Source organism: Babylonia areolata, chromosome 18 (assembly GCF_041734735.1).
Source record: "Babylonia areolata isolate BAREFJ2019XMU chromosome 18, ASM4173473v1, whole genome shotgun sequence".
NCBI lineage: Eukaryota > Metazoa > Mollusca > Gastropoda > Neogastropoda > Buccinidae > Babylonia > Babylonia areolata.
Genome location: NC_134893.1, coordinates 58,756,622 through 58,775,216, shown reverse-complemented (window position 1 = coordinate 58,775,216; position 18,595 = coordinate 58,756,622).

The window sequence follows — 18,595 nt, the reverse complement described above, 5'->3', positions numbered from 1 at the left end:
ACACACACACACACACACACACACACACACACACACACACACACACATTCTCTCTCTCTCTCTCTCTCTCTCTCTCACACACACACACACACGCGCGCGCGCGCGTACACACGCATACACACACACACACACACACACACACACACACACAGATAGAGGGCGCACAAATTATTCCGGTATCTTATATGTAAATGCAAGACTGTGCGCATGCATTTATGCACTGACCTGTGTGTGTTTGTTTGGAGCTCGGTAGAGGGGGTGTCATGACCACCTTAGGACCAAAGTTTGTGTGCTTTTGGTTTACACTCCGTTCTTTCTCTTATAACTCCACCAAACGACGCCATTACCTTTGCATTGTTTTGTTTAGGCAGTCGTAATGTAAGCACATGTCCCGGGTTGTGTTTCCTGCTCTCGTCTTTTTGCTATTTGTGTTGTTTCTCCAGCTTAGCTTTGTTTTGTTATTGTGCATCATCAACGAATCTTTCCTTTGATAGTATGGCTATACTTAAAAAAAGTAATATTATCTGTGACCTCCACCATAGAAGTAACCTCCACCAGGGGTCATATGTGTAGGCCTGTACTAGTTGTCCGTCAGAACATTTACGGAAACAGCTACTGACAGAATTTCATTGTCTTGTAGCAAGTTCCACAATGCGCCAAGGGCTAATCGGTTAGATTTTGGTGGAGATCCAAATCGGTTCTGTGATCCAGGGGATTATTAAAAGGTACTCCCAACCGATTGAAAGGGAGGTGAGCTGTGTAGGGGGTATTAACACAAGGGTCTGAATACCAAGGTTGACATGATTTCTTTAACGAATAGACCAATAGTCTGCAGCTGGTACAAATTCATTTAGTTTGCTTGCACACGCTTAAGGCTGTGTATGCATATGTGTGTAGGTTCTTGTCTTGGTATATAGCTTTCAGTCTTTGACTGCCAAGGACAGGTCCTTTTGCGATCGGCTGGACTAAAAGCAACATGATTTGATTTTTACTTTTGATCTGTACAGTCTTTGATACCTCAATACGTTTATACGATTTCATTGTCTAGGACCTAGAGAAAATGTTAATGTGTTATAATGTGTGATAATTCGAACCACAAACTCTATCAAACTATTCTGCAGTCAACAAAGCCGGCAGGGTTTGTTCTTCAAGATAGTGTTGGTGTTCCTTGTGTCCTCGGGCAAGAGTTGATGGGCAAAAGACTCGTCCAGAAGATAGGGAAACAGCATTATTGGATGAGCTGTATTGTACTTGGGTTTATTGAGTTTTGAGGGAGTGTGGTGGTGGTGTGGAGGGGGGGGGGGGTCAAAGTGAATGGAATGGGTATGAAAATCTCATTGTTGTGGATAAACTGTGGATATATTGTTTTGGAAACATACAGATATGGGTAAAAATCATTTCTTTTAAAATTTATGGTAGCCCTGACTGAATGGCTGTTGACCAGTGTCTTTCTGCTCAGCAAGTGTTGAAGGCTACAGTGTACATGGGCCCTTCAAAGAAATGAGTATTGGTTGATACATCGCCGTGTTTAGTAAAATACGATGCAGTGAATTAAAGAGTTCATATCCTAGTAGGCGTGGTTCTGCTTCACTGTCTCTTTACTCTCAGGATGTCTCTTCCCTGTGAGGTTTTCAATCTTTTTTCTCTGTTCGTCTTTTTCTGTTGCCTGTATCTGTGCTCACTTGATTGCGAGCATTCGCTGTATGTATATGTGTGGACAAAATAACCGACATCAGTTCTGATACCTTTTGACGCAAACGCCACACTTACAATTTCCCAGAACAGCCGTTTTTGACGTCAGTGGGACGTCATATAATTCTCGCTGGTACGTGTCGTGACGGGACCGCCGCTGTGCGTGACACCGTGTAATCATTGGGGCCACGAGCGGGTTGGGGAGGGGGATAGACTGTCAGGTTTCTGTCAGATGCCCTCATGGAAAATTCATAGGGATGGCCTTTTTCGGCAAAGCAAGTCTGGCCGCTGTTTACAGAAAACGTCAGGGAAAGGTAGTCCTTGCCTGTGGACATGGAAAGAGTTATGGTTTGGTGCGAGGTATTGTCAACTACCCTTGAATTTAGACTTCCGTGGAAAGAGGAGAAGGAGAGTGAGACAGGCACACACACACACACACACACGTGAGCAAACATGCTCGCATGTACTTTCGGAAAAGAAATTTCTTGGCTTTGAATTTCCTGAGGCATTTGTCAATCTAAACATTGTTATGCCCTGTTTGTCCTCCTTCATTGAGGTGTCAGCGTATGGACAGATCCATATTCGCTACACCACACCTACTTTGAAAAGCAGATGCCTGACCTTCGTGATACCCAGGCATGGGAGGAAAAGTTATCACCGTACCATGTGCAGTGTAAAATTATTCCGTTACTTCTGCTAAGATGATCGTGTTTGTGCTCCAGGTTTGTACTGTTTGTGAACAGGATTTGTGCATAAAAAAGATTAGAAGGTTCGTGAAATGTCGCCGGAGGTCAGCAATGAGCTATGAATCAACAGATTAGATAATTTTTATGTTTGCTATGACTGGTAATGTGTTTTGTACAGGATGCTCCCAAAGTGGGAGAGAGATAAATGCAGACCTTGAGTGTGTATGTGTGTGTGTGTGTGTGTGTGTGTGTGTGCATGAGTACGTATATACTTCATACATGCGTGTGTGTGTGTGTGTGTGTGTGTGTTTTAAAGAACAGACATGTTTACCACAGCTGGCGATAAGTCCTTTGGTGTGCACAAGTACAATAAATGTATTCAGTGTGTGTAGGTTGGCAATGTGCAGTCATTTGTACAACAAAATGTAATTTGTCTAGAAAACCAGCAGTACATCGCCCACGGCAGTGGGTAACTGAAATAACCAAAACGATTCTGAAGTCTACAAAGGTCTGAGACCTTTCTATAGTTCACAAAATACTTAACCCTTCTATGTAGTCTACAATATGGAGTCCAGCAGACATTCCTCAAGGAAGTGTTGCTTTTTCCAAAGTCGCTCCAGCTGCTGGGCAGAGAGGCGTGGTGTGAAAGAAAGGCAAATAGAATCATTGTGCGTGCCGACGTCTTCTCTTCACACGCTTTGTCGCAGACTGGAAACTTTTTTGGTAGAGGAAGTGGGACTGCTGTAATGGTATTGATGGAAGGGTGGGAGGGGCTGGGGCGGACTCTGACCGGGGAGGAGACATGGCAAAGGGGAAAGGGGGGATAAAAAAGAAAGATTATAAGGCTCCTCATGGGGATAATGGAGAAAGTGTGGTGGTGTTGTGGTGTGTTGTCATCAAAGGTAAAGGTATATGCTTTATGTCGCAGGAGGATGTTTGGAAAGTATGACCGACTGATTGACCGATATAGACAAAGGGATATTTCTTTGTTTAGACTAGTGTCTGTAGTGTCTGAAAACACGCAGTGCAGGCTCTCTCTCTCTCTCTCTCTCTCTCTCTCTCTCTCTCTCTCTCTCTCTCTCTCTCCATATCAGACACTCAATTTTGTTTGTCTGCATTGTCTGCATTTCCTTCTCCCCTCCACTTCCCACCTTTGCCCAAATCGTAAAGACCAAACGTGCATATATCCGCAAACAGTATATCTTTTCGATTAATTGTGACTGAATATAAACTTCAGTCAACAACACACTGCTAGTGACTGATCGAGCTGGAAGAAAATGATATTCATACTGTGCACATCAGTTGCATAAGGAATGTCTGCTGGGCTCCATATTGTATACTACATATCTGATTTCAATAGAAGTATTGCAGGTCGATCCAGAAACTTCTTCAAAAAGTGCCTCTTGTTAAATGTCTTTATTGAAATTAGCTGAGCTCCTTTATACGTTAAATACTATGCCTACCTGGGCAAATGTTTGTTCATTTAAACAATTCTCATGAGAGAAAAAAAAACTACAAATTTTTGTCTTCTTATATCAGTTGAGTTCACAGAAATTAAATAGTGGTCTTCGCCATAAATTCTTTATAAAGCTTTCATATCTCAACATATTAAACAAAATACAATGTACTTGTAGTTAATATTCAGTTGAAACAGTTCAGCTCCACTGTTGTCTTTCACTGTTTCCAGTTGTCTCTGCCGTCATAGTTTGATTTTGTCTGCCTGCCTGCCTCCCATCCCCCTGTCCCTAGCTTCTGTCTCTGCCAGCCTGCTTGTGCTTTCATGCCTTGCGTTTTTGAGAGTGAGTGACACTCTGCTTGATATCTTTTGACGCAAACGCGACTGTTTTGCATTTCCCAGGTCGGCGGTTTTTGACGTCAATGAGAAATCATAAAGTTCCACTTTTACGTCCCGTGCCGGGACCGGCGCTGTGCGTGAGACTGTGTAATCATTGGGGCCACACATGGGTTGGGGGGATGGGAGGGTGTTCGGGGCTGGGGACACACTGTCAGGGTTCTGTCAGATGCTCTCATGAAAAATTCATGAGAGTTTGTTTGTTTTGTTTTTCTGGGCTTAGTGGATCTGGTAACTGTTTCAATTTTACTTGAGAGCTGTTACTGAACAGCCGTCCTTGCATTGCTCCTTGCAAAGTGGTCGCGGTTTATGTAGTGTGAAATCTAACGATTTGGCGAACGGATGCCAGTTCTGTTTCCTCGGGTTTTGATACAATTCTTTGTCAGTAAATAATGAAGATGATATTATCTTAGATTCACGTTTTGAATGAAAAAGGAGAGATGGAAATGATTTTTCCAAAGGTTTAAAATTTCTGAAACTGTGATGTCTGTGCGGTTTGTATTTTTCCCATTTCGACACAGAAAATTTATTCAGCAAAAAAATATTGTTTTGATTCAGCATTCCTTTTGACGGGCACAACAGTTGAATGGTCAGAGTTGGCAATTGGACATTCAGTCTCAAGGGGTTTGGTTTGATCCTGGTATCTGTGGCTGATGGCGAAGGGATGGAAATATTCCCTGTCTGCTGCCCACATTTCCTATCCAGTCAGCCACAAATTTGGCAAGCTGGCCAGTTCTGATAGCAGAAGGGTTTATCGACATACTTGATGCGGATCCATTCAATTGAAACCCCAAAGACCCGCTACTGTCACTGTATGAACATTTGACTAGTGGAAGCAAGTGTTGATTTTTGGGGCTGAATTAGCTAAAGCTCTCATTTTTTTCTCCCCTGACGGATTGTAATCGATCACAGTGGGGGTAAAGTGTTGGGAGTGGGGTTTTTTCTTTGTTTTTTGTTGTTGTTTTTTTTTTTTTTTTTTTTTTTTGTCTGTTTCTGAGTCGATGGATTATTCATGGCGTCAAAAAGGATCGTCAGCTCGGAAGAGCACGGGCGGTCCGCAGTGTCCCATTAGCTCCAAACATGCTCGCATCTTTGCATGAAAGCATTTTTTTTATGGCTGTGTTTGTCATTCCAACCCCACGTGAGAATACTGCTTGCATTGTTGAACATCGTATGTATGCGAGCACGCACACACACACACACACACACACACACACACACAGAATACGCACGCTCACGCGCACGCTCGCTCACACGCTCGCTTGAATACACGCGAAACTTCCTGCAGGACTCTTAAGATCAGCCGTCATTGGCTGAGCAGATCATATGACCCCAACTGCGTGCACTTTGCTGCACAATAAACCCGTTTCTCTGTCCCTCCCATCTAGTTCTATTCACAAAATGGCTATTCGGTGCATGCGAAATAGATGTGGGAATAGATTCTCGCAGATGCCAGCTGCGAACGTGTTGTGCTGGCACCCTCCTGCATCACCTCTGCTGTTGCTGGTCGGGTTTGTCATACATGATTTGTATGTTTCCTGTATGTCCGTGGGTTCATCAGTTTGGCGAATGTTGTGATTGGTTTTGCTTATGAATAAGACTACACACAGATGCACATGCATATAAAAGCGCACACATACACACACACACACACTGCATTGAGTTGTGAGCGCGCGTGCACAAGCACAGTTCGTTACCACACACGCGCGCACGCACACACGCGCGAACTCCTCATCAATGAACGCGAGTATTAACTCTCTGCGTTTAGAGGTTTGGGTACGCACACGTGCGGGCGCACAGTGCCAATGTGTTGTGGACACAAGCACTCACGTGTAGTGCGTAGAACTTCGGGGACACACACACACACACATGCACAGAGAGAGAGAGAGAGAGAGAGAGTTCCTGCAGCTGTTGAAATCGCGTTATGTACTGCACATGAACTTGCCTTCTGATCTTCGCCCGCTGTTCTGAATGCATGGCGCTTGTGGCAGATGTGTAGGGGAAAGTCACTGTTCACCAAAAGGCTAATTGATGCTTTCATAACTACATAACTGGCCAAGTTAATGAATGAACCATAACATTACTGGCATACCCAGACCGGCATTGGCACACGATCAGTACAAATTCACGCATGCGCGTAAACATCACACACACACACACACACACACACACACACACATTCGCGCGCGCGCGCGCATTCCCACACCTCCATCATGATGCAGTTTGTTGAACATGGGTCCATGTCCGAGTTAAGTGAGTTGGTTTCTAGATTCGACATTATGAGATGTGTGTATTTATGTGCACATGTGTGCGGTAGAGTGGTGGTGGTAAATGGGGTGTAGACAGAGAAAGGATGCAGGAAATCAGTGGGATCATCTGAGTCAGTGTGTGTATGTACGGGATGAAGGTGTGTTTTGTCGTAAACAAATAGATAACTCTTTTCTTTGATCTATAAAACGTTGGTATTTCCTTCTCCCCCTCCACCCCCCAACCCCACCCCCCTCGTCCCCCTTCTTGGCACTCTGTTGCTTTCCTTATCTGTTGGATGAAGATTCGTGTTTTGTGCCATTCTCATGTCTTGATTGATTGATGTTAGCCCCACCCCCTCCATTCCTCTCTCTCTCTCTCTCTCTCTCTCTCTCTCTATATATATATATATATATATATATATATCCCTCCCTCCCTCCTTTCTTCTCTCTGTGTCCTCAGCATGATAGTGGAAGAAAGGAAGTGTAGATAAACAGTATTCACGTCTTTAAATGAAAAAAGCCACACACACACACACACACACACACATATATATATATATATATATATATATATATATATATATATATATATATAAACACAAACAAATAAATAGATATCTAAATAAAGATTTGGTGGGTGGTGGGGCAAGATTTGTTTCCTTCAGAAGCGACCAGTGGGGACCATTTCAATTCTCTGTAATGGGAGAGAGAGAGAGAGAGAGAGAGAGCACGTTTGTGATGCCTGACATGTGCGTGTATTTGTTTCTCGAGGTTTTCTTTTAGCATCGGCTTGACACTTTTGTTTCATAAATCTTAGCTGCTGGGTCCATTATTTCCGTGTTTGTTCCTCCCATCCCTTCCCTAAAGATGAAGAAGAAGAAAAAAGCTCCAGACACTTTCTTTATATTTCCTCATATAAATCTTCTGGTGCTGTTTGCTCTTTTTTCTTGGTCCGTGTGGAACTTTTTTCTCCTTTTTTTCGTGCATGCTAAACCTTTATTTTTGTGCACGGTCTTCTTGTCGTTGATCAACAGGGATGGTTGGTGTCGGGTATTGTGATATGAAATCCGATCGGTTCTGTGATGTTTGGTGGTGGTTTTGAGTGTTACGTTGTGCGTATCCTTTTAGTGTATGTGCCTACGTAAGTTACTGTTAGTGTTTGATGTCTATGCATGGATTGTCATGATAGTAAATAAATGCATGTTTTAAACATCGATTTGTGACATTTTACAGAGAAACTGAGCATGTTTTGACATGGAAAGGCGCTCTATAAATGATCTTCTTCTTCTTCTTCTTGTCTTTTGTTAAACAAAGGCAGATGTGAATTCTATGTCTTTTTCTTCACATGGTGAGATATCTGATTCGTGCCCGAGTTTTTCACAGAGAAATATGATGCGACAAAATATAATGCAATAAAATACAGTACAGTACAAAACAATACAATACAATGCTGTTTTATAAAACACAATACACAACTATCGATAACTATATATATATATATATATATATATTACAGCCAACCAACTGAACCTAGAGAGAAGGGGAAGTAGAGTTCAAAACTACATATAAAGACAAACTTGGTTCGTGCAGGAAATAGTTTCAAGGAGGCGTCAAAACGTGCGGACTGAACCACAAACGCAACACTGCATCCGCATGAAAAGAAATTATGAGAGATTATGCCTGACCCATATATATAGACAGCCAACTCGCTGGTCATGCATTTACAAGGCTATGAAAGATAAGAGAGAAGAAATAAAGATACGGAATATCGGTTATGATGGGACACAGAAAAAAAAGAAGGAAAGAAAAAAAAGAGGAAGGCTTGTCCATATTATTTTACAATCATTTTCCGTCATTGAAAAAGCCAGAATGATTTCTTTACCCTTTTTTTTGTCAACTGCTTGAGGTCTTTACGATGCTTATAAACGCTGCAGTTGAAACGTCTTTGGCTATGTAAATGATCGCTTTGATTTTGGTTTAAGTGCTTGTAGCAATTATATTTCATGATTAAGGTGCAAGCATGATATTCTCCATATGCCCCTTTCTTCTTTACCTTTCTTACAAGACGGCAGGGTAGTTAGGCAACACGTTTTCTAGACACACCGAGTTATGTACACGAAGAATGAATGAATGAACAGAACGGACGCATGCGCACACACACACACACACACACACACACACACACACACACATACGTATACGTACATGCACGCACACGTACGCACGCTAGTATCCACCCAAGCAAGCGCGTACGCATGCACACATAAACAAAATATTAAGCACACGAAACGAACAGAACATTTAATGCAATAGTGCATAGTTTATTTTGAAAAGAAAAGAAATGAATGAGAAATCGTATACCTAGAGGACAATCGGGTTGAACGCACAGTTTTCACGTGCGAGTAGTGGGGAATGGGGGGTAGCTATCGGCAAAGAGATCCACATAATAAATGAATGAATACCAACCATCTCCACAAGTTCATGACAAGTGTGGGTGCATACAACATTTGGTAAAAGAGACTCGTGGAGTGAAGACTATGATTTATGACGAGAAAACGAAACGGAGTGACTTTTATTTCCTGACATGAGAGAAAGACATTCTGGAATGTTCATTCTACACGGTAGTCAGGTATATGTATCTTCACACACAAAAAAAAAAACAAAAAAACTAATGGTATATTGGTCATATTCTTAATTTTATTCATTTATGTATGCATGTATTAGCGTTAAGTTTAATCTGACTTGCACTACAATGGGCTAAGGAAAACGGGAGTGGAGACTAAACTGGGGAAACAGTGCACTGAATTAAAAAGGAAGATAAGAGTAGTTTAAGTCATTGGCCACCAACTTAAATGGTCTAGGCGAGTTTTTGTTATTGTTTTCTTTAAACGGATTCATGCATGTTCCCCTAGTCATGGTTACTTCTAAAGTGTGCCTGTCTCTCTCGCTGAATATACGTGCACCGCGATATGTCGGAGAGATGGATAACCTACTCTGTGATAAATATCCTACTTTGTAGAACAGGACATCAATGTTTTGAACGAGAGGAAAATACTCCCAACATTCCCGAAATCTTTTCCATAGCTATGTTATCAGTTTCGTGAAAGTTTTTTTTTCTTTCTTAAAGTCATCCTAGTAAGTACAGCTGACCGTTTAAAATAGTTTTAAAAAAAAGAAAGGAAAAAAAGTTCGAGTGTATGCACACCTTGAACAGTTCAAATAGACGCACTTACTATTTTAATATTTCACAAGATATGCTTAACTCATTACGCATAGCTCGACAATACCAATGAAGTAAACAATATAGTTTGCAGGCCCTAATACAAAAAAATAAATGACCAACACCTTTTAAAACAATGTCCGCGATTTATCAAACACAGAGCCATCTTGTTTGGTTCATGTGTATGGTGACGCTTGACAGATTTAGAGGAGACAAAGGGAAGAGCATCTCAGCTGTTTCGGATTTTGAGGATGGCATCCTCCGTTTTCCTTAGCTCCTACGTCAGTCACCCTGTTTCCAGTGACGATGACATCTCCACCCTGTCGAGAAATGTCTCGTGTCGTGGTGGTGATGAGCAAGTATTGCAAAGACTGATAATTTTCTTTGTGTGGCAACTATTTAGATCACATCGTGGGCTTCTGAAGGTGTGCATTCAAAACCGCTCACAATTATTACCTCTTGCTCACGTTAACAATTGTCATGATAAACAAGTGACCTTTTTAAAAGGAATTAAGTTCATACAGCTTGCTGCGTCGTTTCCCGCGTTACGAAGCGAAAGGTTTGGAACAGTGATATAATTAACACAATGCACGGAGGTACAAAAGGGAATTCAACCATGGACACAAATCAATGTCAGTTATATCCCTGCATAACTGAGGAAAGGGGCTGACATAACAATTATAACACTGAGACAAAAGCTTTTGAATAAATACATAACAAATTATATATACATGATATATATATATATATATATATATATATATATACATACAGACATAATCACCAACTATCATTTCAATGTTCATGTGATTTAGCTGTCGAAATGGAGACAGCCTTTCTATTTCTGATACACTGAGATCATCATCATCCTTTATCATCCTCACTTTCGGTAACTATTACGAAATACTCTCATCTTGCAGCAAAAGACAAAGAGAGAAAAGTATTAAGAAATTGATTTCTTTCTGTGCTGAAAGATTCTGAGAAAGTTTCAGTTTCAAGGAGCTGTCAAAGGGTACGGATTGCACATCTGCTTTGGGGGAAAAAACAGTAGCAGAGAAGGTTTAAAAATTTGGCATTGATATTTCTATTTGAAAACAAAGAATGGTGTCAAAAAATGTTTGACTTTTTCCCTTTTGGCAGTACATTGTTAATGATAATGAAAATGACTGGGCGACAAACAAAAACAAAAAGAAAGAGATAAATAATTAAATCCTGTGTGAAACCTCGTGATATGATAGATACACTTCGCGACATCACTGCACAAGAGTTAGCCGCAACTGAGAAATACAAATTGTAGCAACGATGATTTGTTGTCAGGAAAACATACGCGGAGAAAAAAATGCAATGAATAAGAAGAACAGTACTGATCATTTGAACACTATCACAACTTACGCTGCACACTATTCCCTGCGACATTAACGATATGCTACACAAGCACACAGGCAGGTTTATGCATTCTTTCCCCTCCGCTTCTTCCATATTAAAAACAAAACAAACTAATACGCACATACACACACTAACAATAACTTAAACATTACACAGGTACACTTGTATTCTCTGCCCCCACTTCCTTTTTTTAATTTTTATAATGATGCTTAAACAAACGCGCGCGCGCGCGCGCGCCCACACACACACACACACACACACACACACACACACACACACACACACACACACACACACATCACAGGAGTTCGCATATTTATTCTTCTCTCAGTTTTTTTGTGAATAACAGTAACACTCACGCGCACACACTAACAACATAACACACTGCACATCACAGGGATATATAAGTATGTACTTTCTTCTTTTTTAAAATTTTTATATTAAACATTAACACGCACGTAGGCACACACACACACACACACACACACACACACACACACGCCTCTCTCTGTCTCCCTCCCTCTCTGTCTGTCTCTCTCTCTTTCTCTCTGTCTCTCTTGTATCATCAAGTTCTGCAACAGGTCGAAGAATCTATAGCAATACGTCATATATATATATATATATATATATATATATATATGGAGGGGAGTGGTGGAACAAACACTTGTTTTTGTTTCGATAATTCTTTTTTATTCAGAGGGTTGGAGGGGTGGGAAGAAATCGCAGAACGAAAAGTTACACTTGGCGGCAGTGCAAGATTTGTGTGTACAGACACAATGTAATATGAATTATTGGCCATGAGATATTTGCTGAGCGCGTCAGCTTTCAGAAAGGTCGTGTTGACATTTTTTTTTCCTAACTTGAAGCCATACAAAAAGGTGCAGAAATATTTAAGTCTTGTGCTCGATCGAAGACTGCGTGATACGTTTAAACGCTCACACGTCTAATCGTTACAAATTTTCCATATGCTGCACTTTGAAAGAAAAGAAAAAGATCATGTTGAAATAATTAATTTTTTTCTAAAAGAGCAGTCTTAGAAAGAGGTATACCCCTATGTGCATGTGACCGCAAGTTTTGTGCATGTGTAAAGATGGATGGATGGAAACCATATGCACATGTTTGCCGTTATTTTCCACACAACCGCACACACACACACACACACACACACACACACACACACACGCGTACGTTAGCGCGGGCTCGTACAGAAGCACGTATGCACAGAGAGAGAGAGAGAGAGAGGTAGTAATCGTGATGTGTATTATTATAATGTCACGTTGCGATATGTGTTCATTTAGATAAGTCCACCGCCACCTACACATATGATGTTACTCTTTTTTTATATTTACCCTTCAAACACATTAAGCAATGTATATCGTAAGCTGCTTGGTCGCGTTTCTAATCTCGACACAAAAATACATGGTGCGTATTTACTGCAGTTACAGATAAAGACGTAGATGTAATTAGTGAATAATGCTGCTCTCTGAAACAACTCATTGAAATGCAAAACTGCAAGGTGCGAGGATTTACCCCCCACCCCCCTCCCCTTTCACACGCCACAAAACACACACGCATTCTCTCTCTCTCTCTCTCCACTATCCTTTATGCATGCGTGGACAGAGAGAAGTAGAATGGTATTATTAATGTCACAGTACCGAAATTTAAGCCACTGTATCCCGCCACCACCTCACCCCCCCCCCCAAAAAAAAAAAGAAGTTATTCTTTGTTGTTGTTTTTTTCTCTTTTTTTTCTTTTTATTTCACCATGAAGCTTCCGGTAGCCGTTTTTTTTCCCTTCTTTTCGGTCAGTTTCAGGGCAGACTTGAAAAAACAACAACACATCCCAGAACAAGAAGTTGATTGCCTCCTCCCGCGCAAATTTGAAAGTTAATTCTCCGCACGAGTGAACCTCGGCTGCTTTGTCTTTGCAACTGCCAGGAAAATAATCAATTACCAATATTATATAATTCATCGAGCTGTGGCATCTCTCTCTGTCCCTCCACCCCCCTCTCTCTCTTTCTCTCCCTCACTCTCTGCGAAGTAATATCTTTTTCATCTTGAGTTGAAAAAAATATATATCAACCACGTGGAAGTGTACATTGCTTTCATTTCTGTCGATTTTGCCTCAAGGCCTGACTAAGCGCGTTGGGTTACGCTGTTGGTCAGGCATCTGCTTAGCAGAGTGGTGTAGCGTATATGGATTTGTCCGAACGCAGTGACGCCTTCTTGAGTAACTGAACTGAATTGCACGCTGAAGAGGCGCGCGCGCGCAAACACACGAACCTTTCCCTCTTCCAGTTGTGCCAGAACACTAAATGGGATACGATTATCCAAGCTGTAAACTCGTTTATTCAACATTGAACGCGGTTCAGTACACTTGAGACTGTGTCTGTGTTTATTAATTTCCCTGTGGTTTTGACAGCTCCAAGCAACAAAACATCATTGTCCCAGTAAGCATTTCAGTTTAAGTAGAAAAATTAAATGAAATACCTACACGTGGGGAAACAGTGAACATATCTAGAGAAAAAAACAACAACACAAGCAAACATGGTAAACAGACGCACATCTCAAATATATCACAATAATAACAAAACACAACCCATATTCAACAGTTACGTGTCAAAACTATTGCACTATTTCCTGTGACCCAAGCAACAAAACCAACAAGAATAATGGTCAGGCAACATACATTTTTGTTTGCTTGTTGTTTTTGTTGATTTTTTCTCTCCAAACGGTTAAGCTAAATCTCACAGAGATAGGACAATACACATCTTCAGATACCGATATTGCACATCAAAGCTTTACACAACGATTCACATAATTATTTGTTATATACAAAACCGACTAAGAACAATCGTAAGAAATAAATGGAAAACCGGCTCATACACGCTTTTTGAGTGAAAATAGTACTATACAACATTGACAAAACCGATATAAATAAGTGACCGCGAATACGTTGGTTACTGAGACGCCACAACCAACGATCCCGATGGACTTTAAAAATCGTTGCTATGATTTACATATATATCTAACTTTCAAACGCATTTTACTGCGTATGTTTCTCTCCTTGAACAACACACACACACACACACACACACGCGAACGCCACAGAACTAACTACAAGTAGCGTATGGCTGTATTTCTTTTGAGCAAACACTTTTCCCAGTCAACTTATTAATGAGATGAGCAAACAAGCAAGCAAATAAATGTAAGTAGCTTCGGCCTGTAACTAGGAGAAAACCGATTTGTTTGTCCACTTTGAGGTAGCCGAGGTAACTGAAGTGATAGGCTTTTGGGTTGGTTGGTTGATTGGCTGGTTGGTCTCTTAAGGAAAGCATCTCGTTTCAAACTTATGTGTATGTGCATGTGTGTGCTCCCCAAAACATAGATGTTTTGAAATGTCGAACACAGGTGTTATGATCTGCGACGGTGACGATTATTTTGTACCATTCTAAAATATGTATCAACTTTACGTGTGGTATGTGTGAAACATAAACATAAAGACACATGCACACCGCCTGTGACAAAGCATGAACGAAGTGAGTATTCCTCCCCCACAACTCCCACCCCTCTCTCTCTCTATTTTGTTCTTATGATGAACCATGGCGATTTTTCTTTGGGGGCGAGGGGGGTGGTTATCTTCTGTTTATGTATATATTGGTATCTTGTCTTTTATAAAATTATTATTAGCCTGCGGCTAAAAACAAATATATAAAAAAAATCAAGCTGTACATACGCACCTAAGGTGGATATTAGTATCAACAGGGCAAGTGGTATTGAACAAATCACTGGGTTTCCACGTATTTACTGGTATTTATTTGTTTTTCTAGGTCTCAGCACGAACGATAATCACAGCCGGACAGCAGAACAAGACAGAGTGACCCGATGGACGGGCAGCAAAGGACCTCCCAGCCGGACAGACACCCAGGACTCACCCAGTCCCTTCAAAAGAACTCGACCTTAACCGAATCAAGAACAAACCCGTGAACAAAATACTCTGACTTTGAGAGATGTTCGCCTATTGGTCGTTCGTTAAACTCACCTCTATACCGACAGCCAGCCATCCAGATACCGTCTACATCACAGGTTTCCATAGAAGCAAACCACATCACCAAGGGTATCCAAGACCCCACAGAACAGCACATTTATTTGAAAAGAGACGCTATCCTGACAGAAGTCTCCGAAGAAAGCTCGATGTTTCACCACAGAAGATAACGCGCCAAGCTATGACATTCTGTCTAAAAGGACCCGAACAAGACAAGTTACTGGTAACCACAGACGGAACAAATCCATCTGCAAACAGAGAAGATACTATTGAAACACGTGGAACAAATCCATTATAAAGTCAAGATGAATGATTAATAACACAGACAGAAAGAGTCCTTAATAGAATGGGACAAAAAAGGTTAAAGACAACACCGGCAAGGGAGGTTAACTGGGGCAGAAGAAAACATTGACAATATAGCTGGTCAGCTGGTCGAAGAAAAGTTCCACATAGGACACTGGTAATAAAACAAGACACGCTGAACCCGTCAGGACCAAACAAGACAACACTTCACACACAGCGAGTCCCAACAAGACCCAAACCACAGCTGAAAACGAAAACAAGTGAACCAACAGGTCCCAAAAGACGCAATGAGTCAAAGATGACGAAATCAAAACATCAGCCCAGCATAACCCCAGCAAGACACTTCTAACGTGACATTAAGTCTACGTGACCGAAACAGTACAATGAGCCAAGCAGAACCCAAACAAAACGTTTAGTCAAACATGAACTAAACAAGGCGTGGAATCCAACATGAGCCACACATGACCGAAACAAGACACTGGGTCGAACAAGACGCCGAGTCCAACATGGCTTGCACATCAACACCACAGGGTGAGTTCAACAGGACTTGACCAAGACAGTCAACTGATAACAGACAACAGCTGGGTAGAAGGTACATGTATGTACAGTCACCACCTTCCAGCAACACACCAGCATAACTGCCAGCAGTTCAGTAGCAACCTAACAAAGAAATGGTGAAGTATGTGTTGTTAAGGAAAGGGGTGTTTGTGTATTGTTCGGATTGTGGAAACGACACCGTATGTCATACCTCCTGGAGGATAGTGACGTCTGTGTTGTTAGTAAAATGGGTGTTTTTGTATCATGTCTGTCTGCAATGAGGGTGTAAATGGTTTATTTTGTATTTCGCCGCCAGTGAGTTTTGTACATGAGCTCCATTTGAGAAAAGGTGCTGAATGGGTGTTCCTCGTTATCATTATAGGAGTGCCATCAACAAACATACAGCAGAATGTTTCTACATATCGCGCATAATAAACAATGTGGGTTGCAGGTCACTGGTTTAAGTTTTTAAACGCGAGACAGGGCAGGTCATGTACGACCACAAGCTGTGTAATGTTGCGGTCTCTCCAACTCACAATCTAATGCAGCGTTTTCCGGAGGTAGAGTTTGAAATCGCAATATGATTCTACCTTGTGCGCGAACAAAATAGTATCGTTTAACGCCTATTTAGGGGGGAAAAAAATTCACGTTAACCAAGAAACAAAACTAACTTTGCTGTGCGGTAATGATGGAACGGAAAACATTGACCCCATACATCTACAAATACCAAACGCGAACAACGAGAAAGTGCACGAGACGTGAAACAAGTCACATTTCACAAGCAGTCATCCGTTCAGGAGACCTCGAGTAATAAGAAGTGGATCAGCTGATATGTGTTTTCACACTAGCATCGAGAACAAAGGACACATTTCCCTGAAAAGTCTGTCTCACTGTGTCTGCATAATATGGGAACGCTTTTACAGACCGGACGCGGCGCAGTGCAGATGGGACTGTTTCATTCGGTACTCCTTTTAATCTTTATGAGTGGGGATTTTACGACACCCGCTCGCCTCCAAATCTATCCGTCTGATGTACACTAGTTAGGAAAAAGCTCTACTCTGCACAGTGTTTAAATTCATTATTCGCTCCATAAAACATTACATCTGGAATGCTGCTGTTATAACCACTAATACCAGACAATCGAAATGCAAATATGTGTGCCCCTCAGAATACCCATTCCGTGCCGACTTCATGTAAAATGGATTATATAAAATCTGTCCGTATCCAATTCATTAAAATTACGGGTTTTCATTACTGCACAAATTTGCCTTCAACCACTTATGTTGTGATTTATTAATTATTAGCATTAAAACCGAGTATTTTGTAAAGTGTATTTGAAATATTAAGTCGCGTTACATTTTGAAAGCTTAAAATGAAAATCGCAGATATGTCTGTGAACAGGGATACCGTGTATGCGTTGCAGAATTTGACCTTTTTGGTTTCGCAAGTAGATATGAACCCATAATAGTTTGACAAAGAAATACATGTAAATCGGCGGCATACATTTTCGTATTGAGGACGCAGGAAACTGCACAATATACTGATTCAGAGCGAATATTAGAGTATGCGTAGAAATGAAAAGATCGAATGTTCCATGTGACCACTGAGAGAAAGACGTTTGATCCTTGACGCATAGCACTGCAGAGTTCATCGCGCAGTAGCCGTAATGCATATGGATTAACGTATTATGTGTGTGTGCTGCAAGACTTACAGGAGATGTACCAGGATACATTAACTTCCATATGGACACGGGCTAAACGAACATGCCGTAATTCCTCCCCATCCCCGTTATGGCAAAAGAATACACGTTGACACACACAAACACGCACTCTCTCTCTCCTTCTCTCTGTGTGTGGTCCTCTACCTACTTAGATCCATCAAAGCTGAGCTGACGGGTTTTGACTCGCATCCCTTCAGTCCTGTATCGTTTTCTGAGAACCGATGTGGCCATGGGGCGAAACGCTCCAGGCAAGTCCTCGGGTTTTCCTTTTACCAGCTTTTGGAACTTTTAGATGCCAGCGGCAACAGCCTGCATGGCAGAGATGATGGTACCTGAGATCATGCTTTGATGTAGATACTTTCAGACCAACAGCTCATAACTTCCATGTAAACACACACACACCCTATTTTTCGTCTCGACAAACATTGCAAACAACCATACATCATTTTACATAGATGAAATCAACACTAAAACTCCTACTACAACTCTGGACTAACTGATTCCAGTCGGTGCAAACACCGAGATGTTCTCCGTCATGTCAGTGGACAGAAGAGGATAGTGTTCACGGTAACGGTGTAGTCTTGTGAGAATAAAACGGACTGATTTTGACAGAATCGTGGCGTAGCTGAAGAAAGGTGTCCAGTTCTCTCTCTTCCAGTGCCTTGCGTTCACGAACAACACTTCAGAACAACACACACCACAGCTTCAACACAACCTAGCCTTGGCATATCGATTCTCACCTGTGACAGTAATAACACGGTACAAGAAGCGTTATGATTATGTACATGGCTTGGACTACCCATTATCACGAAACAACAAGCAGATTGATTGATATCCATACAGCAGTGTAGGCGACGACAACGACTTCTCCTCGACACATCCCTAGCACTGGCAAGGGGTCGTGGA